Source organism: Pezoporus occidentalis, unplaced genomic scaffold, assembly GCF_034315485.1.
Source record: "Pezoporus occidentalis ecotype Australia unplaced genomic scaffold, CSIRO_AGI_Poc_V1 ctg114, whole genome shotgun sequence".
Taxonomy (NCBI): Eukaryota; Metazoa; Chordata; class Aves; order Psittaciformes; family Psittacidae; genus Pezoporus; species Pezoporus occidentalis.
In genome coordinates this window covers 2,668,996-2,689,673 of record NW_026912929.1, presented here as the reverse complement: position 1 = coordinate 2,689,673, position 20,678 = coordinate 2,668,996, and the positions used below count along the sequence as shown (strand labels likewise).

Sequence of the window (20,678 nt, the reverse complement as noted above, 5' to 3'; positions counted from 1 at the left end):
GGGGTTTATTCTATTTCCTTTAACCACTGTCATTAACTATTTCATGGGCTGCACTGAAAGGGGTTTTACAAATCCAAACTGTGACTTAATAGCTTTGATTTATGAAATATATCTCTGCTTCTCCGGAAAGAATTTCTCCCTGTGACCACTGGAGAGTCCCCTTCGGGGTGCTTCCCTCCTTCTCCAGCTGGAAGACTGCTTGGCATAGGGGCTATTCTGAAGGCACCCATGATATCTGGGAGCCTTTATAGTCGGTTTTGCTTTATTTAAAAGAACCCCCCCCCCAACTCTAAGTGTAGTTCTTTAATTTTCAAGATCGGTGTGTAAATAAATGGGCTGGGCTTTCAGCGATGGTGAGCAGAGGACTGAATGGGGGGGAAATGTGGGTAAAGGATTCTGCCGAACATGATGGGATTGCTGCCATCACCCCCACCTCTGCTGTAATCTACTATTACCTTGCCTAATAAATATTTCAGCTCCTGCTAGAAATCTGTCACTTCAGTGAGCTGCTGACCCCTGTTTTAGAAACCTGAGGTGAGCAATTCACTACTGCCATGGGGTATAAAGAATTCTATTTCACTTCTGCAGGAGGGTGGGTGTGTTAGATGAGTGTAGAAGGGCACCTTTATGAAGGGCACAGTCACCAAATCCAGACCCTCGTCTTTCCAGGATGGACAGGATCTGGTACTTCAAATGGGGTGCAGTATTCAGGTAGTTTGTTGTATGCTGTAGCTCTCTGCTTGTTGCAGCTAAATATACTGCATGGAGCTTGCTCTGATGCAAGCATTTTCCTTCTGAAAGCAAAGACATGGGAGTTGGAATTGCAGAGGTAATTTATGGTTTGTGAATCATTTTACATTGCCTGAAGTGATGTAGTGGGACTGACTTTGTCCTCTCCTTGGCCTCAAGATGTCCTAAAGCATGAACCTAACTGAACTGGTTGCCTGCTACCACAAATGGTGACTAGGTGCAACATCCACTTACTATAGCAGCACAGCAAGGAGTGATGTGGCTTATTTTAGGCTGGCTGAGAGGTGGCGATGAGTTCTGGTAGGCAGAGGGAGTCTGGGTGAGTGATTTAACAGGGCAGGAATGCAGCTGCTCCATGAAAAGATCAAAAGACAACTTGGCAGGAGCTCGCATCGCTCCTGGGGCTGAGCCATAAGCTGGGGCCCTACCTCAGAGGTGGTTGACACTGACTGTGCTGGAGGAGTCTCCTGGAGGCCACCAGGATCATTCATCCAGTTTCTCTGACACATCATCTGGCGCTTCACACATGCGGTTCTCAACGATCACTGTGTTGCTGCGAATGGTGGTGGTGTCAGGGTGTTGGGTATTTGAATGAGGAATATTCCTGCTCTCAGCCCCAGCCGTTCTTGGAGAACCTTGGGTCAATATTGTGCATGGCTCTGGCATGTACAAGGGAATGGTGCCGTCACTGAGCTGGTAAGGAAACCTTCGTGCTGGTATCAGACCCTTACAGCTTGTGCTGGTGGGGCTCCTGAGGACCAAGGCCATGCTTTCATCGCATGGTGCTGTTTTCCTCAGTATCCTGCAGATGAGACCATCCTTAGTACCAGCAAAGACAGAGAGAGGGGTGGACAACCATCTTGTTTCATGTCTGCCATCCCTTCTTAGTTTAGTGCACAGATATAAAGCTTTGAGGAGGGATGATTACAGTGCCTTGGGTTTGGCTTTGCTGGCGTGTAAGGGAGCTCTCTTTTAGTCACACGGCTGGGTTCTTAATGTGTTTTTTCTCCTGATAACCTGCTTTTTCATGAGACTCATCTCATCTGGAAACCACCCAAGATGGAAGCAATAAAGTGACTTGTTACCATATCACTCATTTTAGCATTTTAAACGTGATAGGAAAACCAGAAACCACATGGATTGTTTCTAAGAGGATCCAAGTGTTTCAGAAGTGCACCACCATTAGGGTCTTGGTGATTTCTCTCCTCCAGCCAGTCTTAAAAGTTTTCTGATGAGACATTTTAATAATACTGAGCTTTTGTTTCGTCATTCAGAACAGAAGGACCAGAAAATGCAAGCTAGCAGTGATGCTTTGGGGAAGGTGGTGGAATCGTTTGCTTTCTGATCAGAGTAAGCTTGTGTGTATCACAATGATACCAGTGTGTTTCCAAAAGAGACCTTTCATCTTGCAATAGAAGACTTCCTAAAGTGCTTTATGGCCTTTCTGAAGCCCAGGAAGATTCTCTGTGTTTTGCTGTAGCAAACCTCATGTTCAGTCAGTCCTTACTGCAGGAGTGGGCAGAATGACAGAGCACATGGGATCTCCTTCATGCTGCTCTAGGTGACCAGCTGAGGGTCCCATCACATACCAGCCTGAGTTAAATGGTTGATTGACTACAGCAGAGACAGCTTCAGAAGACCCTTTGTATTTCAGATATATGCATATAGGTGACTTCATTCTTCTTTATTTTTTAACATACGGTTTGTATAGAAGGCAAAGGAAGACTAAAGGAAGATGAGGACATTTGGTGCTTTTCTGTTCAGGTTTGTTGTTTTTTTCCAGCAAAACTGTACCCTATATTTGCAGGGTGGGAATGACCAGGAAAAGAGCCTTATTAATAGATCTTTGCCCCTTCCTGCTTGCTGGTTTCCAGGGAATCAGCTCCCCTGTTCTGTCCTGTTCTCTGCTACAGCCCCAGACCTTCCCACTTGTCAAAGAGACAGGAGAAATAGAGGAAAAAATGTCTGAAAGGGATGGAAAACTAATGAGAGGAGCTAGAATTAGACAGGAGGAAATCTTCATAGATAAATCTCCTAGGAAGAAAGATTTTATCTTTCTTATTGAAGAATTTATCACAATAGTGCTCTTTAATATAAGTCCTGCTCGTCAAGCTGCTTGCATCACTTGTCAGCTTTGCCTCAGATGCAGCAAAATGGAAGATTAAAAGAAAAAGAAACTGGGGTGTGCGTATCAAGAAAGACATCCCTGGGTCTGGAGCTGAATCACAGTGATCTTCATTTCCTTAAGCCAAAACTGGGCAGAGAGAGTTTGTCTGGGCCTGAGCTAGCATTGGCCTTAGTTTTGTTACTCTCTGTCCACCTTGCGTTTGAATATATCCATGCTGCAAACACCACGTTAGCTCAAATTCATTCACTAGACTTAAGGAAAAGCTTCCTGCATCTGCATTTTTGATGCCATCGCTTCCTGTCCTAGCACAGATGATAGAGTACTTCTTCCCTCTGTGCATCACTCTTCTGGATGTCTGACGACAGCAATAACGCTTTCTTTCCTCTTTATCATAGGCAGCTCATTTCTCCCCCCAGTCCCAGAAGTTGTGATCTTCCAGATATCTGACCAGGCTGCACTGATTCAATCTGAATGAACTCTAGCTATATCACATCCTGCTTAAACTGTGGTACCCAGACCTGGGCACTGCGTTCAAGCTGAGGCTTTTATCAATGTTGTGTAAAACAAAAGGATGATTTCACAGCTCTTCCTGACTATAACCACCCTTCTATGTAAAAGGGTGTTAGTTTTTCTTGCGGCTGACATGGCATTATGGAATTACATTTGGTTTGCAGTCCACGATATCTGAAGAGTCCTTCTTCAGCTGTCAGTTAGTTTCTTCCCCATCCTTTATTCATTTGATTGCTCCTGCCCAGGTCTGGTAGCTCATATGCACCTCTATTGAATTGTATATTTGGTTTTGCAACATGTCTGAATCATTCTGGATTCAAAATTCACTTCCCAGCCTCTTTCCAGCCCCTCGTAGCTGGTGGCTCTCAGCAAACTTAATAGGAACAATCTCTCTGCAAGCATCCGGGTCATTTGATGGAAACCTGGAGTCTTAGCAGGCTGGGGATGGGCCCATACAGCACTTGGATTAATACATCCGTCCCTTCTGATTGTGAACAACTGATGAGTTTTCTCAGTGTGTGGTTTTCCAATCAGTTTTGCAAACACTTTGTAATCATCTATCTCCTGCTTCCCAAACATACTTGTAAAAATAGCACGTGAAAGGGTGGCAGAAGCGTTTCTAAAACTGAGATATAGCAACTTGCATTTTCTATCCACAAATGTTGCTCTGTCATAGGAATTGAGTGGGCATGACTTATCTGTGGGAGATCCAGATTTGCTTTCAGTCATCCTTGTCTTCTTTTAGCAGCTTCCACACACAGATGGCCAGTTCCAGGAACTGAAAGAGAAGGTGATGGATTTCTCATACTCTCGCCTTCACCCTGGTTTGGTTTGTTTCAGGTTAAACATGGCATTTTGCTCTCCGACGGTGCTGTGACTTCTTACCTGTCCTTCATATGCTCTTAAGGATACCTGCTGATGGCTTCAGGACTTTGGTGGCCAGGTCTCTCAAGTTTTGTTGGAACTGGGTGATCTTAAGGTCCTTTCCAACCCTAACTATTCTATGATTCTGTGATTCTGTATTAGTATAAAGGAGTTCTTGCTCTTTTCTAGAGATGACCCATTCCACCAAAATTCCTTTTCATAGAAGAAAAAATACTCAAGTAATTTCCCACTTTTTTTTGGCCTACAGGAATGAATTATCTTTTTATTCAATTTTCCCCTCCTGTATGGAGGTTACAGAGATTTTCCTCTTAAAGGTTGTGCTCATGCATGTCTCATTAGTGCACATTTGCTAGTAGGAGGCTGTTCTTTGATGCAAACCAGGTAGGTTTAATAAGAATGTCAGTCTATAGTGTCAAATGAACAACTGCTCTTTAGGTCTTCTCTCCACCACTGTGGGAGTTCAGTTTCCAGCCCAGACACTAACCTTCCTGCCAACCCTCTTAAGAAAACCTCATTGCTGCTGGAAGAGGTGCTCTCTGAGTGACCCATAGCAGGGGACTGAGTTTCATAGGGTGTGTTGAGTTTTGCTTTTGGCTTTATGTCCAGGTTTATTATTCTTTATAATGTTCTGTTTGGTTAATCTCTATAAGCCAAGGATAACCTTTCTGCCAAAGCGTTTGCGTATGTTAGGGCATGTAGGATTTAATTTATTTGGAAAATGGAGTGTTAGAATTGATATTTGTACATGGATGCCAAAGTTTATTGCTTGTGATATTATCTGCTTAACTCAAGGATATAAATCCTACGCAGAAGGTCAGAATATGGCATGTGCAGCTTGGAGGGAAGGGTGCCTGTGCTTTTGTCTTTAGGCATGCGTAGGTGTTTCAAACAAAAGAAGCAATTAAAGCTAACAGGTAATAATAATCAGAAAGAGGTATTGGCGCAGAACTGCAGGCGAGAAAGTAGAGCAAAAATAAATATTTAGCAACATCCATCAATTGACTATTAAACGCTACCAGGCATAAGCGCGTTTAAAGCTCTTTTCAGCTGTCAGTTCAGCTACTGCCTAATTTTTAGCATGTGAGTAATCCCATCAGGGTAGGCATGGTCTTAAGCCTTGATAGGACCCCCAGGTCATTGTATGGCTGTCTATTCAAGGTGGCAGAATGCTGTTTCAAGACAAGCGTGCTTACGTGGGAGTTGAGGAATCCTGGGTTGGTGACAGCCTGACTGCCAGGCTGCTTCTGACTTTGGGTTTTTTTAAGTACTATTATTATTCTGTTCATAACAAAAAAGCACCAACCAAGCTTGATGTTCTCAGCTGCCAGATTTATGAATCTGTGCGCTTACAAATCAGTCTGGCAACTCGAGACGTGCAAAATCACAGGGGATGAAGAAATTTCTCTCCTTCCATTCGCAACAATTGCAATCCCCGAGTTTATTTCAATGGAAGTGTTTTTTCTTTTTCCCTTTGACCATGTGTTTTTGTTCAAGGATCTGATAATTGCACGCTTGGAGGCGATGGCTTTTCAAAAGCATCTTTCCAAGCAATTTTCAACTGGAGATGTGGGTAAAAATATCTCGCCAGTTTTTTCCTCAGAAGTGTTTTCACTAATGTGCAATTATGAGCTCTGCCTTCATTCAAGTCATCCTGGAAGTATTTGCTTCACAGGGAAATTCGTTTCCTAGCTGCTGTAGATGCCAGCATAGTTGGCAGCTGCAGGTGGCGAGGAGGGAAAAAGAAAAGGCCCAGAAATGAAAAATGCTGTGAAATAAATTGGTCCCAACACCTGGAAACCATGAAAGGATGGAATACCATACTCTCCTGTTAAATCATTGTTAAACTGCTTTGCATGTCAGTCCCAAAATGGCCTTGTAAATTATTTAGTATAGCTGAGATATGAAGAGATGATCTCGCTTAATCATGCCTCACAGCTGATCTGTTTCTTACTGTGCAGGTTCATGAAATCATGTTAGAGAGGTGGAAGGAGTTGTGGTTCTCTTCCCAGCAGTACTCTGGCTTCCAATCTCAGTGTATAATTAATACTTGTGTGGTATATCTTAATGAAGCTGTAAGTTAGGAGCTGGCTGAGGTCTGGGGAGAGCAGTGTTGGTGAGAAGGGCTGTGGAGCAGTTACAAAGAGAATAAATATGCTTTTGTCCTGGGAGGCAGGAACTTGTGCTGGTGAGAGCAAGATCAGGCTCCCTGCTGCCCTGGCGTATGGATGAAAATGGGATTCGCTGCATCTTTCTGCTTCATTGCATCCTTCTCTTTCCCAAAGGAGGGAGGTAGATCCCCGATGGGGTGTCTGCTGCTGGTTTGGATGTTGTATGCCAAGTTATTTACAGCCATTAAGCTAACTGACTTGCTTCATGTCCCAAATGACTCTTCTCTTCCAGCTTCTGCTCCATCCTTCGAGCTCTCTGGGTGCCCAGGGAGCGCACAGGTCCAGCACACCCATCCCCTGCCCTGAAGGAGCTCTCGCTATAGCAACGGTGGGAAGGCCCAGCTCCAGTCAGCTGCTTGCCCCAGCCAAATAGCCGAGCTAATTCATGGATCTGCTTCTCTGTCTTTGAGCAACCATGTGCATGACCGTACAAATGATGAAGCTCTGAGTCAAACCTTTAACAGGTCCCTACTGTTGCACCACCAGCCTCGGTGGAGTTGTCCCAGTAATGAACCTGCTTCTCTATGAGGTCTCAGTGGAGATCCCCTCCTTTCCTGCTGTCAGCACAATAGCTGATCATATATGTTCTTTATTGTAGTGAATGGTTCAGCCTGAAATGTGGGGGACATGGCCTGCTCCTGCCTGCCCTGGTGATTTATAGAGGGTAATTTCTTTGTGGAATGCAGTGCTGTTTGGGTAGGGTTAAACTTTTGGCATAAGATGAATGTACATGTTCTGGTAAAGGTTCCCCCTTTCTTTTCAATAATGTGCTGCGTTTCCCATATAACCAACTGTGTAAACAGATCGTGTTCCTTCCTGACTTGAAACGTTGCGCTCTGTTGCTCATGCAAGAGTGCCTGGAACCTGCAGCCCAACAGCCCCCAGGCACAGAGGGGGACAACACATGATGTCTCCAGGCAGATTCTCTGCAGTTTCATTCTCAGCTGACTCCTCTGCAGTGTACAACGAAGCCATCAAGTGTGTGTGTATGTGAGGAAATCAGTGGGAAGATGCTCAGGTACATATAGAGCTGGATCTGTTCGGGTGGTGGCGAATGTCACCCACTCCAGAGAGCTGCTGTGATTTGTAAAGCTGAGCAAGAGGCACGAGACAACAGAGAAATTTGTTATTAATAATAATAACTTAGAATCACAGTAACTCCCCTTTCCCCTTGTGTTTCAGTTACCCCCTATCTTCCCACTCAAGTGAGCTCCCCCCATCGCTTAAAGGGCGAATAAGCATTCACCTTGCAGGAACTGGGAAATAAAATGTTTTGGAAGCTGCAGTGGAAGCAAGTGAGCGGAACTCCTTTCTCTCCTTTCTCAAAGTCCCTTTATCATTCAGCAGCTGACTTGAGCAGTACTATGGGCTGTAATAGGCAATTAGCTCCTAGCAGATTTATGTGACACTGTGTTTTACAAGCAAACAATCGTGTGTTTAATCATTAAATGGATCTTCTGTATCTAACATTCATGGAGCTGCTCCCTTCTCTCCTGTCTCCCGGTGCACACACTCAGCTCTCTTGCACCAGTATAAACCCGTAGACATTCGTACTTGTGCAGAACTGGTGGAAATGTCTTACTTGGCAGCTGCCTTTGGTTCTGGCAGGCAGTGACAAGAGGTAAGTACTTGGCAGTATCTGCTCTTGGATACATCCAGACTCCCAGCTAGAGGTTAGCATGGTGGGAATGGGAGATGCCTCATGCAAGGGAATATTCCCCCCTAACCCTGAGGACCATGGTGTGGTGAAGGGCTGGGCAGGAGGCTGCACAGCACCTTGCTGAGTCCGTACATCCAGTGATTGCAGCATTCCCCAGATTTCCGGAGGTTTGGGAAGTAGTCAGTTTTAGTATTCATAGTTAATTTTAGGTATACCTGTGTACGCTGCTCTTCCACACCTCTATTACACACTCCACAGAACCTGCTGGTTTTAATTTTTATTAGCACTGTGCCTTGTTGAATCAAAATTAAGTGGGTATTTGGGAAGCATAACATGAGGCATTGCACTTAATGGTCTGTGTTCCTGAATGAAGAAGGGCTATCACACGAATCTCCTCTCTTCCCAAGACTCTGCAGTCTTTAGCAACACCTGAGTTTTCCCCGAGTTCGTTGCTACTTCTTATCCTCTCTAAGCTGTAAAACTCTCAGCTGCATCTTTTTGGGACAGATGCCCTTATTCAACCCTTCCCTTCTTCTGAAGTGGAACAAGTATTCCCTTAGAATGATGCAAAAATGACTTTTTCCTAGTCCTGGCCATGAGTCTGCCATGAGCCAGTCCCTCTGGCTCTTTGTGATGCTCAGGAGAGCTCAGGCTCTCACTCATCAAATTGCAAGTGCTGTTGTAACCAGTGTCCCTGTTCCCCAGCCTGTTGCTTCTGTGGCTGGCACCCTGCTCCCAGCTAATCCTTTGGCTGGGATGATTTTGGGTTTTAAACATATGAAAAAGTCCAAAGGGAAAATTAACCCACAGAATGGTGGGGCTTGAGCTCTGCACAGAGCAGGGTTTACACTGAAATCCCAAGATGTTTGCTCACTGGTACTCACAAGAGCGAGCATCTCTTGTGAGCCTTTCAGAGGGTGGCAGAGCCCACCTTGCAGCAATTTGTTCTGATTTTTCCCAGGAATTTCCATGCCTTTTGGAAGTTCTTGTGCTGGTTGTGCATCTTCCATGCAATGTAAAGCAACTGGAAGCCAGTACAATGGTGTGCATGAAGGCAGCTATATCAAGCACATGGAGTGCATTAATAGACCAGTGGTCTGCTGGAGTGGGGTCTTACCCATCTTTCATACTAACAGATGTTTGCTTTCATTGTAGTGGTGCTGTGCTGAACTTTAGGCACCAGCCTCTTTGGAGGTTGGGATGTCAGCAGAGCACGCAGCCAAGGCAAGGCTTGATGGGAAGCAAGAAGTAGGGCAAAATCAGGAGCAGGGCTTGTTGGAAGCAAGATTTAATGGGCAATTCAGGCAAGTTTTTAACAGCTGTTTTGATGGGGTCAGACTGCACCAGTTCCAACATCAAATAACTCTGGGCTTTGAAACTTTCCTATTTCATCTTGTTGTCCTGCTAAATCTGATATTCCCTGGCTCTTTGATTCCTCTCCTTCTCCCTCCCTCCTTTCACTTTAAGCAATGCTCTTGCTTAAACTTTCTTTAGTCTTTTAACTATAAGCTTATTCCATCTCTCACACAGCTCTTGCGAATCCTCCTGGCACAGCCAAGAATAAAAGCATCCCAGCCACGTACACGGGCCATTGCATAATAGATCATTTGTGTGTCAGTCTAAAATCTACATCTGTTTAGATCAGTCATGAAGTGAGAACATCTGTATGTATTCATAGAGTATGGCTTTTACCACATGAATGAATAATCCAACTCCCACCATTTGGTATTTACTTTTCTTGAGACATTGCTACTTAGCTGAACACTGAGCGGAGAATCACATTTATGGGAATTAAGTCTTAGTAAGGTTTAGTGGAGCTTCGTGGATAAGCTGAAAACAAGTCTAAATGGGGTGCCAGAAATCTTTCTTCTAAAATAGTTAATGCTGTCTGGAACTTCTTCCTTATGTCTTAACTCCCACTGGTTTTAGTGCGCTTTGCATCAGAATGCAGTGCAGATGCAGGATAAAGCACCTGATTTGCAACCTACTGCATTGAATGTATTCTCATGTGGTGCTATTTTCCAGCAGTCTTTCCAGTCCTCCTAAAAGGGCTTCAACCTTGTGGGCTGCATTGTGGACTGGGGGCTCCAGTTGGGGGATTGCCCCATTGCAACATCCCATGGGAGGTACCTCGGTGCGCTGGCCCATGGGATGATGGAAGAAGCTGTTGGAAATATAGTTCCCTCCTTGCTTCAAAGCAAGCTGGGGCCTTTCTGTGTCTGCTTTCTGCTGGGTCAGGCTGGTTTATTCTCTCTGTGCAACCAATGAAGCCTCCAAGCCTTGTACGTGTCCAGCTGCAGGCTACAGTTAACCAGGGTTGTCCTGGACAGCTCTGGTTTTCCATTGCTCCTTTTGAAGCCGTAGTCTAGTTGAGATGATCAGATCAGTGCAGTAGCAAGTGAAGTCATGGACAGCTCTGGTATCTACTTTTCATAGTTTGACATTTTTATACTGGTGCTGATGGCATCCTTTAGGTTTTGTATAAATCTGTTTCCTTCCTTCACCCCTTGATCCCTGGCTCATGCTTTTATTAAATGTTACTGCGCTGAAGAACACCTCTTCTGTTGCCTGATTTGCCTGGGGTCTTTTTTTGTTCTGTTGGTTTTGTTTTCTTGTGGTTTGCGTGGATTTTCTTATTGCTGCTGGCACTGAGATTGATTCACACCTCGCAGGAACCTGCATAAATCTCAGCCACCTCTTGAACCGGCGCAGCAAACGTCCCAGATTTGATTCCACATTTCATTTGCTGTGCCTTTTTCCTGAGCAAGTTCAGGCTTGTAATTGGGAGCAGAGAGAGGGTGCTAGCCTGGACAAGTGGCAGGGTGACCTTTCTTGCAGCAGCTCTGCTGGACTGCCTTTTCCCAGCCTCTGATAGACCTTGCTGGTGCAGGGGTTGCCCACGCAAACTGATGTTGCTCAGCAAGGAAGCAGGATGTGATTCGATGTAGGAAGAGGTTTTCCCCAACTTCTCATCCAAGGACTTCTATTTTCTAGAAGGTTTCCCTCAGATTGGATTAGCACTCTTAGTTGCTCTCCACATTGCATGCTGTGAGTTTAACACAGATGCTAAAGTTTTATGTATGCTCTTGGGAGCACGTAATTTACTCGTGTAATGTGGGGTCTCATAGAAGTGCTATGGGAGTAAACCAGAAAAAAAGGTAAGTGCAGTGAGTCCCTTTTCAAAATGGATTACCATGTGGAACGCTGGCATAGTGTCTTGTTGCCATCTCATCTTCCTCTCTGCTGAATCCAATGGGTTTTCCTCTGCCCTATCTGCTGCCTGCCACAAGAGATTTGCTCCTGGTGATTTCCCTGCTGAACTGGGAGAAGCATCCTGCAACACATCTTTGAGGAAGTTAATTTGTCTCATTTGGTGTAAAGAGAGGACATGCACATGTTCCAGCATCCTTCCTAAATTCTGGCCCTCTAGTTCTCCATGAAAGGGTTATGCGCTACCCTGCCATGCTCCTGCACTAGATCAGATTGCCTTCTCTTCAGTGCAGCACTATCTTGTGCTGCTTAAACACCTTCCCTCCCATGGAAGTTAGCAACCTCTTGATTTGACAGTTCTTTTATAAGATCTTGAAGGATGGAAGACAACAGGTACCATTTTTAAAGCAAAGATAAATCATAGGGACCAAAAGGGAGCTTGTAAAAGGGAAAAGAAGTCAAAGAATTTACTATCACTGCAGCAAATTGATCTCCATTTCAAAGGGTGAAAGTCCTGACTTCTGCCTGTTCTGTTGTCCCCAGGCCTATTGATTTGTGCTGCATATTCTCACCTAGGCTGTCCATGAGGGTGCTCAGTTCTTGGTACTCCTGTCTCGATTATCTCCTCCCTGGAGCTCTGTGAGGAGCCCAAGATAGAAAAGACCCCAAACCCAAGGCAAAATAGTTTGTAATATGGACATTGATAAACCTTTTTTTTTGCTTTAACTATTGATAAGTCAAAAATAAAAGCTTACTAATTTCAGGGTTTTTAAGCAAGCAGGTTAATAGTGGCTGCTGGGTTTAGGTGGCACCAATGATTTGAGTGCTGAAGTCTAATAGACTGATAGTATTTAATTTCATTTGATTGAAAAGCCATAATACAGCTGCCTTTTTATTTGATCTCATTCCACAGTCACTTAGCACAGCACTTGGTGCTTGAAAGAAGGGAAGCCGCAGGGTTTGGATTCAGCAGGCTGCGTTCCTTATCCACCTCCATAGTCAAGAAAAAGTTTGGAAGCTTATATGAAGTTAATAGCAGGGATTCCCTTGCCAGCTAGGATTTACTGTTGCCTGCTGCATGGATTAATAAAGAGGAGAGGCATTCTTCCCTGGGAATAGTGTTAGACGTTGTTGGTCATTTCTTACCATATTCCAATTGCTCGCTTGGATAACATTCAGGAATGATCAGTCTGAAAATGCATCTTGTTCCACTTGAATCTTTACTCTTGAAAGATGCTTTCTTCAAATAATGCAGTATGTCAGCAATATTTCATCTTTCCAGCTTACTGTTGGACTCTCCCGTGTACAGTCTGTGCTGCTTAATAAGAGAAATTGCCAGATTGACTGGAAAATGTAACTTTAATAACATAATTTCAGGCACTAGAATCATTGCGAAATAATAATCTCCTTGAGTTAGTTTCTACACTATTCTTGTCCCTCATGCACAAAATTACCACATACAGTGCATGTGTGTGCGTGCAAATGTGACCTGCAAGGGAGGTGAGAAGCTTCATGGTTGATCCTGCCAGGTTCTTCATAAATATAAAGTGATGAAGCTGTCTGAAAATGCTTGGGCAGGTGGGAGAGGTTGCAGGAAGGGAATTGTCTCTCCCTTTCTCTGTTTTTTAACATTATGAATTCAAATCTTGCTTAAGCAAAGCACTGGAGAGGGCTCACTGAGTGAAAAGGGACCTTTTTGGTACAGACTTTGTTTTGGAGGATGCTTTGGAAGAGGGAAATAAAAGTGAAGGTGTTTGGGAAAGGCTGTTTGTGCTGAAGACGCAGCCTATGTTATGCTTCAAGAAACTCTTATTAAGCCTTACTTAATGTACAAAAGCTTATCCTCACTAGAATGGGGAAAGAGTTGTCCCTGATCTTTTTAAACTAAAGGAAGAAATCACAGCCTGCTCCAGAAGAATAACGTGAGCTCCTCTGTGAGCAGAAGAGCAAAAGAGCATTTATCTCTAACAGTTTTGCATCCCATATCCGTTGTTCTCTTCCCTGCCACGCAGAAGAAAATGAGCTGTGAAGTTGGTCTAGAGCTGGTTTGCACAGCAGCTCTTTGTTTTGCTGGGAGCAATAATAAGGGTCTTTTCTAGTCAAAACAATCTTAATATATAAGGACTATAATCCGCTTTCAGGCTGCTCTCTTTCCCTTCAGGTTGGGGGATTTTGGCCACTGGGTTCCAGAGGTGCAAGAGGACAGTAGGTGGATGCACAGACAGCTTGGGAAGTTAATTTTCACAGAAAGCCAAGCAAAAAAAAAAGAAAAAAAAAAAAACAAAACCCACACTTTTTTTTTAATACAAAATTCTGGTCACTTTTTCGATTAGTTTTTCTTCCATCTCTCAGTACAGCTCGAATGGAAATGAACTGCTCCCAGGTCCTCTATTGCACACTCCCTCAGATGCACTGATTAGATAAATAAAGTTACTCTGCACTGGCTTCCAAAGCAATAATGGGTGACAGACAAAGCACTGGAGAATGTCCCTAGTATATAAAAGACGTGGCTGTAATGGCAGGTTGACTGCAGAGTCTTAAATCGTGTCTTTCTCTTTTCTTCCCCTTTTATGTCTTGTTTTTGATGGAACACTATGTATATAAGAAAAGCATGAGGAGTACCAGATTTTGGCATTGAGCTGCGTCCAGCCTTCATTCTGGGACTTGGATCAGTCCTTGGGAGGTGTTTAATACCCTGTGAAAGTTGATGTGAGTTGAATCTTTCCAAAGCCTGGCTTTTCTGCAGAGCTGACTTAAATGGGCTTTGTGTGCACAGACAGGAACAGAAAATAGAACATCATCTACTTGTTTAAGTAAATGCTGAGACTCTTTTCACTGCTCCATGGGAAGCAGGAGTCTTCTTCCATCACTGTTGTGTATCTGCTGAGGGCTTGCCAACAGGGGAGAAATGCGTTCTGATATCCCTTGGAAGCTGACCTGCTGATAACAGGGGCATGGTTCTGCCTCATATCTTGGTCTCATAAAGGCCACTGCTATGCAAACAACTATCTACATCATTTCAGTTGAAAATGGTTGCTTAAAACAAATTGTTCCTTTAAAAGTAATTTTGGTTTCTTATTAAAAAGGAAAAAAAATAGAAGAACAAAGCATGGAGTTTTCTGTTGAACAATGAGCTATTGTATCTTTTATAGATCTGTTTCCTGTGAATAAAGCAGCAGGTGGTTATGAAATTACACATGCCTGAAAAGGGTTGGTAGATAAGTGAATACAGGCTTTAGAAGAAAAGAAGGGGGGGACATGAGGGCGTGGGGGGATGAATTCCATTCTATGAGTTACCAGGGAGAGGAAATTAAGAAGTACAACTTCCTCTTGGAATATCTTCAAAGTCTGGACAAGTTCTCCGTGGCCAGCTTATGGGGGATGAAATGAGCAAAACAGTGTCATGAGAATGAAACTGTGCTGCAGAATCCTACAGCAGAAAGGGACATTTTTCTTCCTGTTTTTTAAGCACTTGCCAGGAGCATGGGCTGTTTTGTCTGAGGACTTTGTGTATCTGTTGCTGTATGGTTGGGCTATTTCTATGTAGGGTACGATCGTGCTCTAGCTCAGCTTTTACAGCGTTCTAGGAAAAGCAGCCTGGAGATCACTGGCAGATGTTTTTTATCCCTTTGTTTGGGTTCTATTTATTTACTTCTGATGCATTTCTGGAGATGGGGAAAGGGCTGAACATGTGTATTTGGCTTGATGAACTCCTGTACAAGTTTTCCAAAGGCCTAAGGAGCTTTGGGTTTAGTTGAGCAGAAGAAAATTCAAGCCATTTGCTGAGGAAGGTGCAAACAGTTTCTTGTCTGAAGCTGAGACATAGGAGGAGCTTTTGGGCCATGGTGGACTCCATAATTAAGTAGTTTCATGAAATCATGCAGTCTGTAGCAGTATTCAAAAGGGGCTTTTAGTTCTCCTGTCCTCTTCAGATCTGCTTGTCTTTTCCATTAAAGGCTGAGTGCTTTGAAGATAGGAGGCCACTGCTGTGCTGCTCTCATGCAGAGCTGACACAACCATCTCCAGCCTGCTGCAGAGGTCCTAAAATAACCCATCTGCCCTTAGGGGGATGTGCTGGAGGTTTAGTTGAGTACAGCCTTGCAGTCAAACCCAAAACTATTGCTGAATGTCAGCCTGGGAAGAGGTGGGAAGCATTATGTTACTGTACTCTAATGATGGTAAAGCTCCTGGCCGGGTTGTCGGGGAGGCTGTGTGATTTAGGAGCTAAACACTAATTTGAGATTCAGAATGGCTGTGCATGGATAGGTGTCTTTTTTTCCTCCCTTCCTTCTAGTAATATGACAACTTTTAAAAGATGATTAGGTGCCTAAAGATACAGATAGATGATTATATTCCGGTTTTGAAGTACATGTCTGCATCATCAGGCACTCGGATATCTTCAATATCACATGCCTTGAAGACTGGCTTCCAGGCAGCTGCACTTTGAACCATCTCTAGCTGCTTTGACCCACTCTCATGTACCCTTAACCGGTCTTTGCTTCACTACAGACAAATGCCTCCCTTGACTTAGAGAAATAACTCTCTCAAAATGGATCAAATCACACTTAATTTTAGTCATTTGGGTTACTGCTTCCAACCTCGTGCTTTTATTCTAGCAAAAAATACCAGCTTGCCTTAGCGTGAACAGCTTTGGGTTCTTAATGCTGTTTTAGTATTCATTTCTCTAAACAAGGAGTGCAATTACCCTATAGCAAAATAACTGTCTCCAACTGTCTTTTTTCCATTAAACAAATGGGAGGTTTTACCTCTTGGTCTTCCCATAAGATTAATGCGCTTTCCCTGCAGGAACTGTCTTCAAGCGATCCAGGAATCTGAATAACTTGCAGACAGCAATTCTAATTGTCACAGAATCTTATTTAGCCCATGCTATTTTCATTAAAAGGTGATCTCTGTTAATAATATAGACTAATAACTCTCCTAAATGAAAGTACCCTTCATTTTTCCCCCACAGACAGGGATAATGAACTCCCAAATCAGTGCTCTTTCTGAGGAAGCTTTTTTTTCCATTCTAACAGAGGTTGGATTGAGACTTAACCAGTGCCAGGAGATCTGGTGCCTGTGCTCACAAGCCATTGGGCATTTAACTAAGTCATGGTGTTACTGAGATTGGTTTTGCTGCTGATTGCTGCAGAGAGAGAATTTGGCCCAGGAAATCTCCAGTGGCTCTGTGAAAAAGGAGGGGTTGATGGGGTGTCTCAGAAAGGCAGCAAGTCAATGTTGGAGAGGTTGAGAGGGTAACGTCAGGGAGCTAAATTCAACCTGTTAGACCTAAGAGAATCCACATCTCAGACAGCCATGAGAAATCAGGAAGCCAAGTTCTGCTGCTTGTGGAGCAACTTGTCTTTCCTATCAATGCCTCAGTTCTCAATCTTAAACCAACAAACCCAACAAAACCCAGCCTAAGGCAAAAGCTGCTACCAGGACCGACCCTGGGGCATGGCAGACAGGGAGGCTGTTGCACAGATCCATGCTTCCTCTTAACTGGCTTTATTCTCTTCCTTTTTGGATTACAGTTATTTTTCCCTCTCCTTTCTTGTCTTCAGGGACAACATATCAGTGTGCCCTGGCTGGAGGTGCCATGGACTAGAGGCCCTGCTTAGAGCTGCCATTGATGGTCTGGCAGCAGGGCAGGATGCTGTAGTTTGCTCTCAACTTCCCTTCTTCCTGCCCCTGGTACTTCTGCTGAAGCAGGGAGGTATTTTTCCTACTCCTTCATCTGTCCAGTTTGTTTCTGAGGGAATGAGATGGGATTCTCTCTTCTCTTTTTGTCACTGGGTGAGATGCATACTACTGGGAGGAGAGTCCAAGGCCATGTGTAGGGGAGGGACTTAGGAGCTCTTCTTTCCTTAGAGAAGAAGTTACTAAGACTTTGAAATGGCAAAAACTAGTGTCAAAGAACTTAAAGGAAGTTTTTTATATTGTCACAGCTTCCCATGGGATCAATGGATGGGAAGTGTTGAGTTGTCATTTTTATTGAGGGTCTTGTGAACTTCGTGGGCTTTTCTGAAAGATTTAGAAAAGCTTGAAAAATACACCTCTAATGGCTGCAGCACTGATTGCTTGAAAGAAGAACCCATGCAGGCTTTTAAAAAGGATTATTTTCCCTATTTTGGGAAGTAGAGAGACTCATGAATTTTCAGTGCGGGTGCTGCGATTTGGGCCGATGGAGCAATCAGGCTCGTTACGAGTCTCACCTCTGTCGATGGTGTGCTAGGCAGGAGAGCTAAGAGCATAAAAAGAAGGAATTTCTTATTATAAAAAACAAAATCTCTTCCTTCCCTGTCCAAAAGAAAAAAAGCTCAGAAAGAAGTGACTCCATTAACAGCAGCTTGAGTGGCAGAGAAGGAAATCAGCTGAAAATGAACAAAGAGCCGCGCGGCAGGGATGCTAATGCAAGCAAATGCCAATTCACACTTCGGCAGGCGGCGTGTGGCAGCTTCCTTTCCTGTTCAAACATTTTAGCCAGATAATGAGTGAAAAAAAACCAAACATTTTTCACATAATCAACTGAGTTTGGAAGGGAGAAGCAATAGAGGAAGGGGAGCTGCGGTGCTAATTACGTGCCGGCTGATACGGCTGTTATCGAAGCAGTGTGGGACTATGCTGGGGGGGGGGGGGTATGTTGCTAATTGCCAACATTTCTTGGCCACTTGGCTGCTGGTGGGAGCTGTTGTTAATGCACAGGCAACCTGGTTGATTGCCGAAATGGAAGCCAAGGCACGTTTGCCAGCAGCTATTGGGGTAGGGAGGGTAACGGTTAGCAAATTGGGGTTCCATATCGATGTATTGATCGGGGTTGCAATGGGGAAATTAAGCACAGAAGGGTGCTGGTGGCTGTCTGGTCCAGGGCTGCGTGTTTATGTGAAGCAGATGGTTGGCTGCTTTACTTCGCCAGCAGATTATGGAGTTGGCTTCGAACCATCTTGCGTGGTTTCCCAGGAAGGCAGGGATCCCGTCTGCAGCATCAGCAGACCTTTACCGCCTCAAGCATGTTACCTGGGGTCAGAGCTGGCAGCAGCGCTGTCACGCAGAGCATGCTGGGGTGGTCCTCGCCATCTGCAGTGTCCTGTGTGACCAAAGGCACACTGATGCTCCAGTGGCATTAAGAGACTCCAGCCCCAGATATCTCAGGGTATTTTGCGGGTGCCTTTTGCAGACTTATCTCCAGAGCTGATAACACAACCTCATGCTGGGTATCTTGAGATGCTGTTTTGGGGTTCCTCTTCCAGTGTGCTGCTGCCTTTGGGAAAGAAATAAAGGGCGGTTGTAGCTGCTGGGCTGAGAGGCATGAGCAGGGAGTAGCTGGATGGGCATTGTCCTCCTGCTCCCCTGGGAAATGCCCCCTTGTTTGTACTCCCAAACCATCCATGTTTTCTGACTGCAGTTCTGCAAAGCGTGGGATGACAGAGGGAGGTAAGGCAGGATAGTAGGAAAACCCTTCTGGAGAGAGAAATTAAGATGCCAACAGTGGCAGAGATTGAAAGCTCTGAATCTTTACCACTATCAAACAGCCACTGAAGAAGAGACGGGATGGGGGCTTTGCTTTTTTTTTAATATAATTTTTTTTTTTAATATTTTTATAAAAATGGATGCTGGAGCTGAACAGTCCCAAGTGAATGAAACTTCTTTCCAGAGTCATTAAGCCCAGGTTAACCCTGACACTGGTCTCCCCATCACCCAAAGAACCATTGCTATTAAAAATGCAAGTTTCATTTTCAAGCCTTCTGCTCTTAGAGTTGATGCCAGGCTGTACCAGCACTCATCTGAAACCAGTGACTGAGATTCTCCAGCCAAGGACTGCTGCTTTTGCTGTCAGTATTGAGTGATGCTGTAAGATCTCCATGGTCAGGACAGTGCTGTTTTATCCTACCTGTTCTCAAAGGCAGAGCTTCACTCCCCTGATTCACAGAGGTCCTGCATGCTTAGGTATCAAAGTTCAATATATTTTGGCAGCAATGGCTTGGCATAGCTTGGTAACAGTCTAGTGCCAAGTGCTAGCTCTTGTTTCAGTACAGTGGTGATGGAAAAGCACTCACAGTGATGCAGGAGTCCAGGGTTTGGATATCTACATCGGCCCTCTATGGGCTGCAAAACTAAATGGTGTTTATTTTTCAGCCGAAACCTTTTATGCTTGAAAGTGCAGATGTGGTTCAGTCAAAGCTTTGTCAACTTGTGAAGTTACTTCAGCTGGGCAGCAAGAGTTAAAACTCAGTTATCTTTGCTTGTTTGGAAATTGCTATAGGTGGAACCTTATTTCATTTTACTTAAAAATATGCTCAGTTGAGCAAAATTCCCTTCCAAGTGGTTAAGTGTAACCCACAATGATTGAATTTATGCTGTTGTTTTGTGGGCAAAGTGGGCTGCCAGCAAACTAAGCATCAGTTTTGATTTCTCTGAACAAGCCACAGGCTGAGCAAAAGTCATTGCCTTTGTACGCAGCAAGGCAAAAACTTCTGTGTAACTTATGTTTAAGTTACTTAAGGGCTGTAGACAGGAATAAGAGGATAAGGTTTTCAGTAACCTGTATTTATACTATCATAGACAACTTCTAAGCTGTTACAGCTATTGAAGAATTGGGAAGGGCAATCCAGGAATGTGGTCACTGAGAATGGGAGTTATTTGGTGCTACATGGTTAGTGGAAATTATTGACTGGCAAAGAACCAGCTTTTTAGGAAATGCCATTAAAATGCACATTTTAGATGGATGGCAATTAAGTCTGTAGAAGCACATTCCCTTCTCTACAAATAATCTCTGTGCCATATAGAAGTCTTCCAATAGGTGAATACAAAGGTATTTAATTACTTAATGTTTCAATTTCAGCTGATGCTGGATGATGCATTTATGATGTATAATACTATTTTTTCTTTCCTCTGACTTTTTTTTGTGTGTAAAACTACTTAACAGAAGGTGCTCTCTATGTTGTACAGAGGCTGGAATAGCAGCAGGAAAATGTGACTTTGAAATAATGGGATCTATAAGAATAGGCCATTTCCTTCAGGTATAGTGATTTAGTGCCCTGTTAGTGTCCTGATGTATAACTCTATTTCCAAAGACTCTAAGTTTCCTCACAAGCATAATGACAGGCTTAAAACTTGTGAGACTAATGCCACAGCTTTCTCTGTCCTCAGCTGTTCCACATAGTTGCAAGAGTAAGGGAATTTTGTTCTCCCCTAACAGATTAGCTCCAAGAGGAATAAATCAGATGTTACTGCCACCTCATTTCTTTCCCTCCCTTTCTTAGAAGTAAGATAGCCCACATGGCACAGTGCAGAGCTGGGGCTGGTAATGTGTTTTCTTGCCTACAGTCTGCCATGCGGATGTGATCCCAATTCTGGTGTCACCAGG

The 20,678-nt window shown here is 44.0% G+C and overlaps 1 protein-coding gene across 6 annotated transcripts in view; it reads left to right on the top strand.

Moving 5' to 3' along the window:
- GRIP2 (glutamate receptor interacting protein 2) overlaps positions 1 to 20,678 on the top strand; it is a 240,834-nt gene that overhangs the window by 163,006 nt on the left and 57,150 nt on the right. The gene's annotated exons all lie outside the window — the stretch shown is intronic.